The 13,259-nt window shown below is 41.6% G+C and overlaps 1 protein-coding gene across 1 annotated transcript in view; it reads left to right on the top strand.

Moving 5' to 3' along the window:
* The first annotated feature begins 7,564 nt into the window (after positions 1–7,564).
* The window catches only part of LOC140225544 (uncharacterized), a 220,241-nt gene continuing 214,546 nt past the window's right edge, over positions 7,565–13,259 (top strand). The window contains exon 1 of the mRNA XM_072304763.1: positions 7,565–7,790. The gene's annotated coding sequence lies outside the window, so the exon portion shown is untranslated. The remainder of the gene's footprint in view (positions 7,791–13,259) is intronic.

The raw sequence follows: 13,259 nt of genomic DNA on the forward strand, positions 1-13,259 counted from the left end.
TTCGTGAAATTTCGCAACCCTGAGTTTCTCCCAAAATGAAAAAATCCCGCCGAGCCCCCGCCATCTCGCGAAACGCAGCCCGCACTACAACCAACGCACCGGATCAAAATTTGCTCTCTTTTCCCTGCCCGCCCGTTTCGAAGTTCGCAATTTTATTTGTAGCTCTGATGTACTATTCATGTACAGCTGTGTATATACTTTGTAAATATTTTTGTTCTTGGTGACGAAGCTCTTCACGGAATTTCCTCCGTAACCATCTCACAAGTGAGTAAGATCATGAATTTGTTTACATGTGGTGGATTTTGAGGTTAGGCACCCCTCACCTTTCAAGAAATAACGATTTTGTGAAGTAACTTATCAAGATTTCATCGATGACATCTTTGATTTATCATCATTCAGGCCGGATTAAGGCGGTAGCCACATGGGCCGCGGCCCATGGCGGCAAATCTAAGGGGCAGCAAAAATTTGCAATTTTTTAAAGTGTAGGTTTAAAAAAAAATCGGATTTATAAAAAAAAATTACAAACGAGAAAAGGCGACAAAATCTATAATTTCCTTAGACTATAATAATTTCTAATTTTGTCGTCTCTTAGTGATACAAGAGACAGCAGTGACAGCAGACAGCACCCTCAATCAGTCGAGTTACGAGAGAAATCAAACACGCAATTTGGCCTAGAACGGCGCGACTTAGAGAGAAATGATAACGAGGACTTGAGCTGAAAAGGAGAAGCCCTTTGGCGCGGCGATCGGCATGTAACACATATTAGCGCCTACAAGACTGCAAGAATACTTCACGCATTGCATCAAACACAGTGCTGTCATTGCGGTCAGCGTGAAAAGGATAGCGCCTACAAGAATGCATGAATACTTCACGCATTGCGCCAAACACAGTGCGGTCAGCGTGAAACGCATAGCGCCTACAAGACTGCGTGAATACTTCACGCATTGCGTCAAACACAGTGCGTTCAGCAGCGGTCGTCGGCGTGAAACTCACTAGCGCCTACAAAACTGTCGGAATACTTCACGCATTGCGCTAAACACGGTACGGCCTGCGTGGCGCGGCGGCGGAAGTTAAAATCATTGAACCGCATTTATGCTTGTTCTTTCATACTTTTTTCGTTCATTTCTTATGAATGGAAGGCCTTGTCCTCACAGAGATAGGTTTACGGAACTTAACTTTGGAGCAAAGTTCCGTGAACTTTTGCTGGTAGTGTTGACAGGGCTTTCCCAAAAAATGTGTTCAACACAAATAAATGCGTCTTATGCACCCCTCCCCCGCTGGCACGTGCATTTGATGGTTTCTATCGAGTTTCAAAACGAATGAGAAGGGAACGGCAAAATATAGGTGACCCATGGGCGGCAAGAAGGTGAATCCGGCCCTGTCATCATTTCAACTTTTATTTTTATCCTTTCGACCATTCAAGAGCTCAGTGACGCCTCCATGATTAGAGTCTATAGCTAGAGTCTATAAAGGTACTCTACTGTCACTCAGAGGCCAGTGGAGGATCTCTTGTCTCCAAGTGAAGTTAGCAAGAGGCCCATTCCAGACACCACGTCTTTAACTCATTGATTTGGAGCCTCAGATCCTTTGCCAGCGACATCGGCAACGCAGGCCCGGGGCTCGAATGAGAAGCCGGCCGGGCAGTGGCGAGGGCTCGTCTTAATATTGGAGGCACGTCTCGGTTGGAAGCTACTGGTGTTGGCCGGGGCGGCCACCCAAGGCAAGCGCGGCGACCGGCCCGGCCGCATCCACCGAAGCTCGCTCGCTCCTTGCTCTCGTGGTCCATTTAATTGCCTCTGATTAATAAATACTTCTCCATTAATCTTGCTCCGGACCCCACCCCCCTCTCGTCCCGGTCTCTTATCGTCCCCGCTGATGAGGCCACCTTCCGCCGTTTTCCCGGGTCGGGGAAGGGGGCGCGGGTGCGACCGATCGGGGAGCTGCCCCACGCAAGGCCGCGTGGGTCGGGTCGGGAACCGATGCTGGCTCGTGTCGCCCGGTGCGTGGAGCGGTCGTCGATCAGGCATTGCTATTCGAGGGAAATTAAGAGGTGGTAGGCTGAGGAGATTCGGCAGTCAAAAAAACAATGGACCACTAGACAAGGTGCGAATTTCAGCATTCTGATACATGTTTCTTCACCTAAATTTCACGTGAAACACGATGCTATTACCGAAATCAACTCCTTCCGACAGGGCCGGATTAAGGGGGTGGCCACATGGACCGCGGTCCATGGCGGCAAATCTAGGGAGCGGCAAATTTTGCAACATTTTTAAATGTAGGTATAAAAAAAAAAAAAAATCGGATTTAGAAAAAAATATTACAAACGAGAAAAGGCTACAAAATCTCTCTAATTTCGTCGTCTTTCAGTGATACAAGAGACAGGACCTTTAATTAGTCGAGTTAAGGGAGAAACCAAACACACAATTTGGCCTGGAACGGCGCGACATAGGGAGAAATGATGACGAGGACTTGAGATGAAAAGGAGAAGCCCTCGGCGCGGCAATCGGCATGTAACACATATTAGTGCCTACAAGACTGCGTGAATACTTCACGCATTGCGCCAAACACGGTGCGGTCGGCGCGGCGCGGCGGCGGAAGTTAAAATCATTAAACCAAATTTTGTGTTTGTTCTTTCATAATTTTTTCGTTCATTTCTGATGAATGGAAGGCCTTGTCCATTAGAGATAGGTTTACGAAACTTGACTTTCGCGCAAAGTTCCGTGACCTTTTGCTAATAGTGTTGACAGGGCTTTCCCAAAAAATGTGTTCAACACGAGTAAACGCGTCTTATGCACCCCTCCCTCGCTGGCACGTTCACTTGATGGTTTTTATTGATGTTTCAAAACGAATGAGAAGGGGGCGGCACATGGGCTGCAAGTAGGAAAATCCGGCCTGGACAAGGTACGAATTTCAGCATTCTGATACATGCTTCTTCACCAAAAGTTCACGCAAAATACGATGCTCCCAACGAATATAACCGAAATCAACTCCTTCCGAAGATATTTAATGATTCTTGGTGCGTGAATTGAAACCACCCGTTAATGAAAACTCAATGCTCCACGTGATTCACATCGCGCGCTAAACGTTATAATGAACGTCTTGCGAAAAAAAAAATCTGGCAACCTCAATCTTGACACTTTGGCTCAGCTATAGCTAATTACTCGTACCTAGTTTGAACAACAGATGGTGGGAAATGAACATTGCTCGATTAAGAAGCTTGCTGTAACCGTTGTAGTGCGCGATTTGACTCACGCAGAGCTTAGAGTTTCTCGTGAGCGGCCATTTCAAATTCCTCGTGACCAATATCAAATAAAAATGTTAATATCTCCGTTAGGAGTTGGTTTCAGTAATTTTAGTTGTGTGAATCGTTTTCTACGTGAAATTATGGTTAAGCAACATGTATCAGATCGCTTAAATTCATACCTTGATGTCTAGTGGTCCATTGGACGTATTATGCTAAAAGAAACCAAATCACATCAGCTATTGCCAACTTTAATTGGGCAATTTAATTTTGTACATGGTTTTGCAGATTTTTGTGCAAATTTCAAGGAATTTTCTGCATAGTACGGAGTAAATTCATTGAAGTATTCAAAGGAATCCTCACGAACGTCCTCTTGTAAAAAATCAAATTGCCCTGTTTAATTTGACGATAGCTGATGAGGCTTGGTTCCTCCCTGCTAAACGCGGTCCAATTGGACTATGTATCCTAAAAAAACCTGGACGTATAGTTCCTTCCAGCATAAATACGTCCAATTGAACTGCATTTTGCAATAGGGAACTATGGGAACTATATTATTTCAGGCTCATTTCAGAAAAAGCGTATATGTGCCGTTCTTTCCCGATGCAGATATGTGTTTTTATAGATAAGCCACAAATTGCAGTTCCGAATAGACCACTAGACAAGGTACGAATTTAAGCATTCTGATACTTGTTTCTTAGTCAGAATTTCACGTAGAGCACGATTCGCACAACGAAAATTACTGAAACCAACTCCTAACGAAGATTTTAACGTTTTTATTTCACATTGGTTACGAGGAATTTGAACTGCCCGCTCACAAGAAACTCAAAGCTCTACGTGAGTCAAATCGCGCACTACAACAGTTTCAGCAAGCATCTCAGTCGAGCAATGTTCATGTCCCACCATGTGTTGTTCAAACTATAAGCAATTTACTATAGCCGAACAAAGCGTCAAGATTGAGGTTGCCAGATTTGTATATCGTAGAGACTGTCATGATAACGTTTAGCGCGCGATGTGAAACACGTCACGTAGAGCATTGAGTTTTCATGAGCGGGTGGTGTGAATTCACGCATCAAGAATCATTAAATATCTTCGTAAGGAGTTAATTTCGGTAATTTTCGTTGTGTGTATCGTGTTCTTCGTGAAATTTTGGTTATGAAGCATGTATCAGAATGCTGAAATTCGTACCTTGTCTAGTGGTCCATTTCGAAATAGTGTCACACTTATTTGAAAGACTCCGCATTGACAATGTTTGCAAAGTAATCAACTGAGATGAAAGTTGAATTCGGAGGCCGGGATTTTATCTCCAAAAATACGCAATAAATCACCACCTAATCTACTCACCTGGTACTTCCAGAATCTTGAAGAGGAAACGGAGGTTTTAGTGACCCATTTGTGTCAATTCTGCTCAACTCTTTCCATCAGATTACATTCTTATTATTCTGATAAGTAACCACGTAAGCCAGCAAAGGGTATATCCGTATTTTGTAGCCATGCGTATTACAGTAAAGGACATGAATCCATTGTTTTTATAATTTGAGGCAGGCTCTATCAACTACGAATTAAAGTAAAGTTGACAAAAGTGCGAGGACGCAACTTGCTGTGATCAGCGGGCATCCACGTTGCATATACGCAAAAACTGAAGGCGCACAAGCGTTAATTTCACGTAAAATCAGTCATAACCTCAGGTAACCGCGCGTATGCAATAATGACAACGCCTGTATGCAACTATTCGTGTTCGCGAGCTATCCGTATTGCACACGCAAAAATTGAAGGCTCATCAGTTTCCCTCACGCGTACAACCAGTAGTAGCGTACAACCGCAATTGAAAATTAAAAAACATCGAAGAGAAAACCTCAAACCTCATCGAGTAAAAACTCTTATAGTTGAGGAAATTCTGCTAGGTTGGGCCCAATGAAGATCCCTATCGATGCCCATCCCTCAGTCGTCAAGTCTCAGGTTTTCTCTTGGATTTTTTTTAAAGTTTCAGTCTAAATTTCCCGACTGAAAATGACTCAATTTTGGGACGAAACGTCTCGGGGTTTTAGTGCTGTAATTATAGCCTTATTTTCCGTTTGATCCCCTTGTTTGTTTTCATGTTACCATTGGCTCGGGCATCTAGCATCAGGATTTGAGGTTAATCAGGATTTAATGCCGATTTCATCATGATTTGAGGTTATTCAGGATTTAATGCCGATTTCATCATGATTTGAGGTTATTCAGGATTTAATCCCGATTTCGTCATGATTTGAGGTTAATCAGGATTTAATCCCGATTTCATCATGATTTGGGGTTTCAGGATTTAATCCCGATTTCATCATGATTTGAGGTTAATCAGGATTTAATCCCGATTTCATCATGATTTGGGGTTAATCAGGATTTAATCCCGATTTCATCATGATTTGAGGTTAATCAGGATTTAATACCGATTTCATCATGATTTGAAGTTAATCAGGATTTAATCCCGATTTCATCAGGATTTGAGGAAAAATCGGTCGTAAAATCAGGATTTGAGAAAAGTCCTTAGATCTTAATTCTTGAGTTCTGTTTTCGCATACTCTTATGGAGACATTTTATCTTTTCCCCGTACAAAATCAGTATTTGATCAGGATTTGAAAAAATTATGAAATCAGGATTTAGCAGTCAAAAATCAGGAGAAATCGGGATTCCGTAAAATGAAAAAAAAAACTAGACACCCTGCTCGGGCAGCTCCGTAAAAATTTGTATGCATAATTTGGAATGGAGTTACGGCTGTCTCGCAGTGGAATGCACTATACTGCCGTGCTAAGGAAGAGCGCCGTATGAACATTCGAGAGTTGCCAAATCTACCTCAATAAAATGTGTATTTTTGAGGAAAGATATGAATATTTTTCCTTGACATTTTTAAGGACATAAGGTGAATTGCGAACAAAATTATCCGAAAAATTGGAGGGAAAATATTCTTAAGTTTACCAGGAAATTCGTGTTTAACCAGAGGAAATTTGGCAACGCCTGAAGGTTCGTACGGCGTTTTTCCTGAGCACGGCAGTACTGCCGTGCTAAAGAAAAACGCCGTATGAGCCTTCAGGCGTTGCCAAATTTCTTCTGGCAAATCATAAATTTTCAGGAAAATTTTTGAATATTTTCCTTCCAATTTTTCGCATAATTTTGTTCGCAATTCACCTTACGTCCTTAAAAATTTCGAGGAAAAATATTCATATCCTCCCTCAAAAATACACATTTTATTGAGGTAAATTTGGCAACTCTCGAATGTTCATGCGACGAATTTCCTTAGCACGGCAGTATAGGACCATAACGCATAACGCCGGCTCGCGCAACTCGTGGCCCACCGTGCGGCGAGCTCGGGAATAAAAAGGCATTTGAAACGTTAATACCCTATCAATGGGGGATGTAATGGGGCGCTTGACGGCCCGGCGCGTCGCGGCGCAGCGGCTCCTGAATGAAGCACGCCGCGCCGCGACGCCGCACAGTGGATCGAGTCAATTAGAGAGGTCGGACATGAAATTTTTTACTAAAACTGCGAATTTTAATGTTAATTTCGTCACATTTTAAATTTCGAGGGGTGTTTGTAGAAGGAAATTTTACGAGGAAACCGATGGTGTTACTTTCAGAGCCTCAAAATTTTGTATAAACGGAGTTATAAGCGTTTAAGGGGAGCCAGACACCATATCTTCCCAATGTTAACGTTTGTACCTTTTTCTCAGGATCTACTGAACAAAAATTACTTCTCTTTTTTTTGTTTTGAACTTTGAACCCTCCTGAACATTTTAACGCGGGCTTTTTTTAAAATTTAAAAATTTGAAATTTTGGTGAATTTTTGAAATTTTTTGTTAGAAATCAAGAATTTGGACATTTGAAATCAAATTAAAAAAAATCCAGCTCGAAATTTTGGAAAAGCTCGTGTTAAAATGTGCAGGAGAGTGCAAGGATTAGAACAAAACAAAGTTTTTGAAAATCGGTTCAGTAGATCCTGAGAAAAAGGTACATGAGTGCTGAAAAATGTAGTTTTCGGGAAATGAGGAATTAAAAAAAACAGCAAAATCAGTTTTAGTGTAATTAGTAGTGTATTTAGTAAACCTTCCCTCACTAAACCGCGCGTAACTTCAAAACTACTCATCAGATCAAAAACAGATCAGATTGGTCTGAAATTAAACGTGAGGAGTAGGAGATTAAGATTAGCCAGAAAAAAAACATTTTTTTTTTTTCAATTTTCAAGTGGCTGGTTCCCCTTAAAGTTTCCAAATTTTGTCCGACCTCTCCTGTTGACACGTTCCACTGTGCGCCGCTCGAGCGCTCTCTCTGCGCGGTGTCGTGCCATCCGGCGGCCCTTGTGTTGCCTCTCAGTGATCGTCCGAGATTCCCGCCCGGAGCACCCTCTCTGCGCGCTCCCCGGGACCCACGCGAGGTCCAGATCCCCCTTTGTTTTGCTTCGAGTTTCCCCCGTCGGCCACCCCCCGCGCTACCGTCGTCGTGGTGGTCGCCAGTGTGATAGAGTGATAGTTTTGTGATAGAGCACGTGGACGAGTGGATTACCTGCGACTAGCGCCTCCAGGTTTGGAGATTTTTTTATCAGTTTTTCACGGTGGTTTTAACGGGAATCTGAAATTCCTTGATATGCTTCACTCGAAAGTTCGAAATTTTATTTATCATGAAAAATTGCGACCCTAGCGATGCTAGGTAAGTTTGAGACACATGTCAGGGTTCCGATTATGAGGAAACTGAGAGAGCTTAGGCAATGAAATTTTGAGGGAAAACGAGTGGATACGAGTGGGATAAACCAGCACCTATGGCCTCCAGGTTTGGAGATTTTTTTTTTCACGGTGGTTTTGACGGGAATATCAGGGCTCTGATTTTGAGGAAACTGGGAAAGCTTAGGGAATGAAATTTTGAGGGAAAACGAGTGGATACGAGTGGAATAAACCAGCACCTATTGCCTCCAGGTTTGGAGATGTATTATCAGTTTTTCATGGTGCACTGGGAAAAAAACACATTGGATCTAGAGTCCAGACTCTTAAAAACATTGACGAGAAAAAATACTCTTGATTCAATCAGACTTAAGCTTAATCAAGAACCAAGCCTCTTAATTTGAGCGGATTTTCTTTTGATTTAAGCTTAAATCTGATTGAATCAAGAGTATTTTCTCTTGTCAATGTTTTCAAGAGTCTGGACTCTAGATCCAATGTGTTTTTTTTTCCAGTGTGGTTTTCTCATTGAATGGGAATATCAGGATTCCTTCCATCGGAAAAACCGGGAAAGCTCAGGGAATGAAATTGTAAGGGAAAACTTAGGGGAAACCCAGGGCATATAACGTTGACCCGGGTTTTACCTGCTGTTTTAAGTGTTTTTGAAGTTTAAAAAAAGTTTCAGTTTTTTTAACATTTTTAATCCCAATATATTTTTAATTTTTTGAGAATATCAGAGTTCCTATTGTCGGAAAACCTCGAAAGCCCAGGAAATGAAATTTTGAGGAGAAACAAAGGAAACACCGAGAGTATTTTACGGTGAATACGGAATTTTGGCTTTTTTAAGTGGAAAGTTCAGCTTTTTGAACATTAATACGTCCAAAGTTTTGTTTGAATAAGATCAGGTGGTAGTGAAATTTAACAAAAACTTTAAAAGACAGCGGCAGCCTTTTTATGTCGTCGGATATCAGAACCTCGTGAAAGTGACTGAGTTACCTACACCTCTGTAACAAATAAGTCGTAAAGAGGTGTTGTATTCAATCAGTGACGGAAAATACGTAGAAAACACAAGGGAAACGCGTGGAAATTTGAAAGTTGGAATGAAGTGGAAATCCTGGAATAGTAAAAGCTCCGAAGCTTGCTATATCTAGCTTTTATTTTTGTCCCTCATGGCAATATGGTCGTAACTAAGGAGGCATGAGATTGAAAATTCCGGTCCATGCTGAAGGGACCGATACTGAGGGTCGTATTCTTAATCGTTCGATAAATAACTCTTTTCTTCAGGAGGCGCCGCGCCATATTGTTTACATTGAGATTAAGGGAGGTTTAAGGAAGCCCTTAAAATAGCTTCATTGAATGGACAATTTTTGCAAACCTCGAGTGAATCTCAGCTTTTTAACTTTTGAAATAGGCTCTCAAAGGGGATTACAATGATTTGCTGCCAAGAATTTTGAAAAATACGGAAAAAAATATTGTGCAACTCTGACTGACTTTAAGGTTGATCTACCTTAAAATTTGCATAAGTAACTCGCAGTGTAATTTTGTCCATACTTGGTGTTCCTAAGTTATACTACGTGATATTACTCCAGATTTCTAAAGTTGTTCTTTTTACAGTACTATTTTGTGCCGCTTACATGCGCCGTGAATTATAGTGATTAATTGCAATCGCGCCAGCTAATGTTTCGATGAAAAGTGACAGCGCATAAGAAACGCCTTCATCGGGCCATGATACTTCCTAGCGTGGCCACGGAGGCCGAATAGTGGTATCATTGGAAAATCCAATCAACAGTGAAACAGCGTGAATTAGTAAACAATAAAGCCGTTTCAGATAGTGTTTTGGTGCGACGACGCATAAGAAACGCCTTCATCGTGAGATGATACTTCCTAGCGTGACCTCGGAGGCCGAATAGTTGTATCATTTGAAAACCTAATCAGCAGTGTAACAGCGTGAATTATTATGTAAATGCGGTCGCTCCAAATAATGTTTTAATGAAAGCGAAGTCGCTCAAGGAACGCCTTCATCGTGAGATGATACTTCCTAGCGTAACCTCGGAGCCCGAATAGTTGTATCTTTTGAAAATCAAATAAACAGTGAAGCAGCGTGAATTAGTGAGTAAATGCGGTCGCTTCTGATAGTGTTTTTGATGAAATGGGACGTTAGAAGCGCCTTGAGAAACGCCTTCATCGTGCAATGGTACTTCCTAGTGTAGCCGTGGAGGCCGAATAGTTGCTTCTTTTTAAAACCCAATCAACAGCAGCGTGAATTTGTGAGGGTCCTATTCATAGTCGTTCCTGAAACAGATCCTTACCTTAGGAGGCTCCATTATGTTTACATCGTGATGTGCAAGGCTTGAGGAAGATTTGAATATAGCTTCATTCAACAAACATTATTTTCGAATATCTAGTAAAATTAATGGAGAATTTGCACGCAATTTTTTTATTGCTTCATCTGAAAGTGCCTAATGAGCTGAGTTCGCAATATTTTTCATAATTTTTTTCTGACATGGGAAATTGGAGAAAAATTGATTTAAAAGTGAGAAAATGTGCCGCCTTGTGACGTCATCTGGCGGCATTTCCCATTTAAACACATGTATTTTAGCAGAATCGGTTATTTTGTCATATCTCCTCTAATAATTGCTCAATTTATGAATCAAGGGTATCTTCGTGTTCAGTTCACTCAGAGGATTCCACTTAAACAGGAAATTCATCAAAATTCAGACCCTTGCAAATTCTCCGATCCTTACGAGGGTTCACAATGATTTTCTACTGCGAAAAGCACAAAATACGAAAGAAAATATTTTGTGAGTTTGGTAAAGTATAACAAGGGTTTGCACCTACCTTAAAGTTTGCGGATATCGTGGACATATTTCTTCCGCATTCTTTATTTTCTGTAGTTTGGCAAATCATTGCAATACCAGCTGGAATGCTCCTTGCCAAAGTTATACTGCTGAATTCTGTTCTAGATTTGCAAACAAGTTCGTTACATGATGCTACGGATCAACTAGTCAACGGAATTCATTTTAAGAAATGAATTATAAATAGGTTCTTAAAAACACACAAAAAGACACAGACAAAGACACAAAAAGTTTCGAATGCTGCCGTTCTAAGGAAAACGCCGTATGAACATTTTTAATTTCTCCGCATTTCTCCCGATGAAACATGTCCTTTCAAAGAAAACTTGGCGTTTTTTTGCCTGACATTTTCAGTTATTTTAGATTAAATTGCAAAAAAAATGTTCTGAAAATGTTGAAAAAATTATGAAAAATTTTTCCAGAAAATTTAGGTTTCAATGAGGGAAAAATGGCAAAGTTTAAAGGCTCATGCGGCGATCCTCCTCAGGACGGCGGAATGGAGAGACGTCCTTTTTACTTCGGACGTCAGAATAAGACAAAGAAAAAGTGTCAAATGCTGCCACGCTAAGGAAAAAATCCGTATGAACATACGAGAGTTGCCAAATTTCTCCCGATGAAACATGTCTTTTGAAGGGAAGCTTGACGTTTTTTAGCTTGAAATTTTCAGTTATTTTAGATCAAAGTGCAAACAAAGTTTTCTGAAATTGTTGAAAGATATTTCGTCACCTTCCGGTCAAAGTATCACAAGCGCCATGCGACGTTTCACAATTTCCGCCGCGATTTTATTTTTTTACAGAGAAACTATTGGCTGAATCTGTTTTAAAATTTTACTGAATTTTATCGGCAGTACAAAGAAAATTCAGTGAAATTTTCGGACAGCTTCGTTGAACAATTTCTCTGTAAAAAAATAAACTGACGGTGGAAATTTTAAAACGTCGCATGGCGCTTGTGATACTTTGACCGGAAGGTGACGATTTGCCAAATTTTTCCAGAAAAATTAGGTTTCATCGAGAGAAAAATGGCAAAGTTTAAAGGCTCATACTGCCGTGCTAAGGAAGAACGTCGTATGAACATTCGAGAGTTGCCAGATTTCCTTCACTATAATGTTCATTTTGAGGAAAGTTATGAGTATTTTTCCTTGACATTTTTAGGAACTTCAGAACAAAATACGAACGAAATTCTCTGAAACATTGAAAGTAAAATATTCATTAGTTTTCCACAAGAAAAATCGTGTTTTATTAAAAGAAATTTGGCAACGCCTGAAGGTTCATACGGCGTTCTTCCTTAGCACGGCAGCATACGGCAATTCTCCTCAGGACGGCAGAATGGAGATACGTCGTTTTAACTTCGTACGTCAGAATAAGACAACAAGCCGCGAACGAGCGTCTCGTCTCGCGCGAAATTCGCGAGTGCATCGCGCGGCGCGTCGCGCGTTCGGGCCTAAAACCGCGAGCTCGTTAAGCTCTCTTCGCTCGCGTCGAGTCATCATCATCATCATCATCATCATCATCGTCGTCATGATGGTGGCAGCGTCGTGGCGTCCCGACGCCGGCGGAGCAATTAGTAACGTATCGCGTCGCGGAGTCGAAGCCGGTGTCACCCGGCCGGGCGCAATTAATAATAATCAGTAATTGTGTATTTGCATAGCTGAGCACTTCATTGTGCCATTATGCACAGTCGCCTTGCGCGGCGCTCCGGCCCGGCGCATCCCGGAACACGGAGACGCGATTGTTTTGCCCACAGCTCGTGTGACCGCTGAGAGTCGATGATCTCTCCGCCGGACAGCCGAGAAGTGGACCGCGTTTATAGCGGAAAGGAACCAAGGATTGATGAATACTCGATTTTACTCTGTATTCTCCGAAGAAAATACACTGTACACTATCATATATATAAGCTCCGAGACCTCCTAAATTTGCGTATCTGGTAACACTCAGTTCCAGCGTTCTACCGGGCCGATTTTCTTGATTTTTGCGGTTATCGACAGATAATTGATTCTAGATGGACCCGTTTTATTCAGATTTTGAAAACATGAATCAAATTTTTTTATATTACGTGGTAAAGTTGCGAATTCTCCCATTTAAACAATGTAATTTTTTATTTTTTGTCATAGTTCGTTTGAGCGTTTTACTCGGCCGATTACCATGATTTTTGCGGCTATTGACAGCCCGCTTTAATCAGATTTTGGAAAAAAGACCCAGGTTTTTTTGTATTAGGGGAGAACAGAAAGCTTAGAAAGGGGAGCAAAATTTGAAATTCCCATCAATGAAAAATGGCGGGAATTTCAAATTTAGCGGAGAGTTGAAGTAAGCGGGAAATGTTGAATCTTGGTCTGTTAGTAGGAAGCGCCCTGTGGGGGATGGGCCGCGTAGCGGCTAGGGTACACAACCCCCTAGGTTTTACTAATCTTCCCTCCCGCGCAAACTTGTCGTAGGAACGCGAGAACCCCGTGGAGACGGTAATCGGTAAAAATCTCAGAAGTTTCATTCC

Source organism: Bemisia tabaci, chromosome 9 (assembly GCF_918797505.1).
Source record: "Bemisia tabaci chromosome 9, PGI_BMITA_v3".
NCBI classification, from domain to species: Eukaryota; Metazoa; Arthropoda; class Insecta; order Hemiptera; family Aleyrodidae; genus Bemisia; species Bemisia tabaci.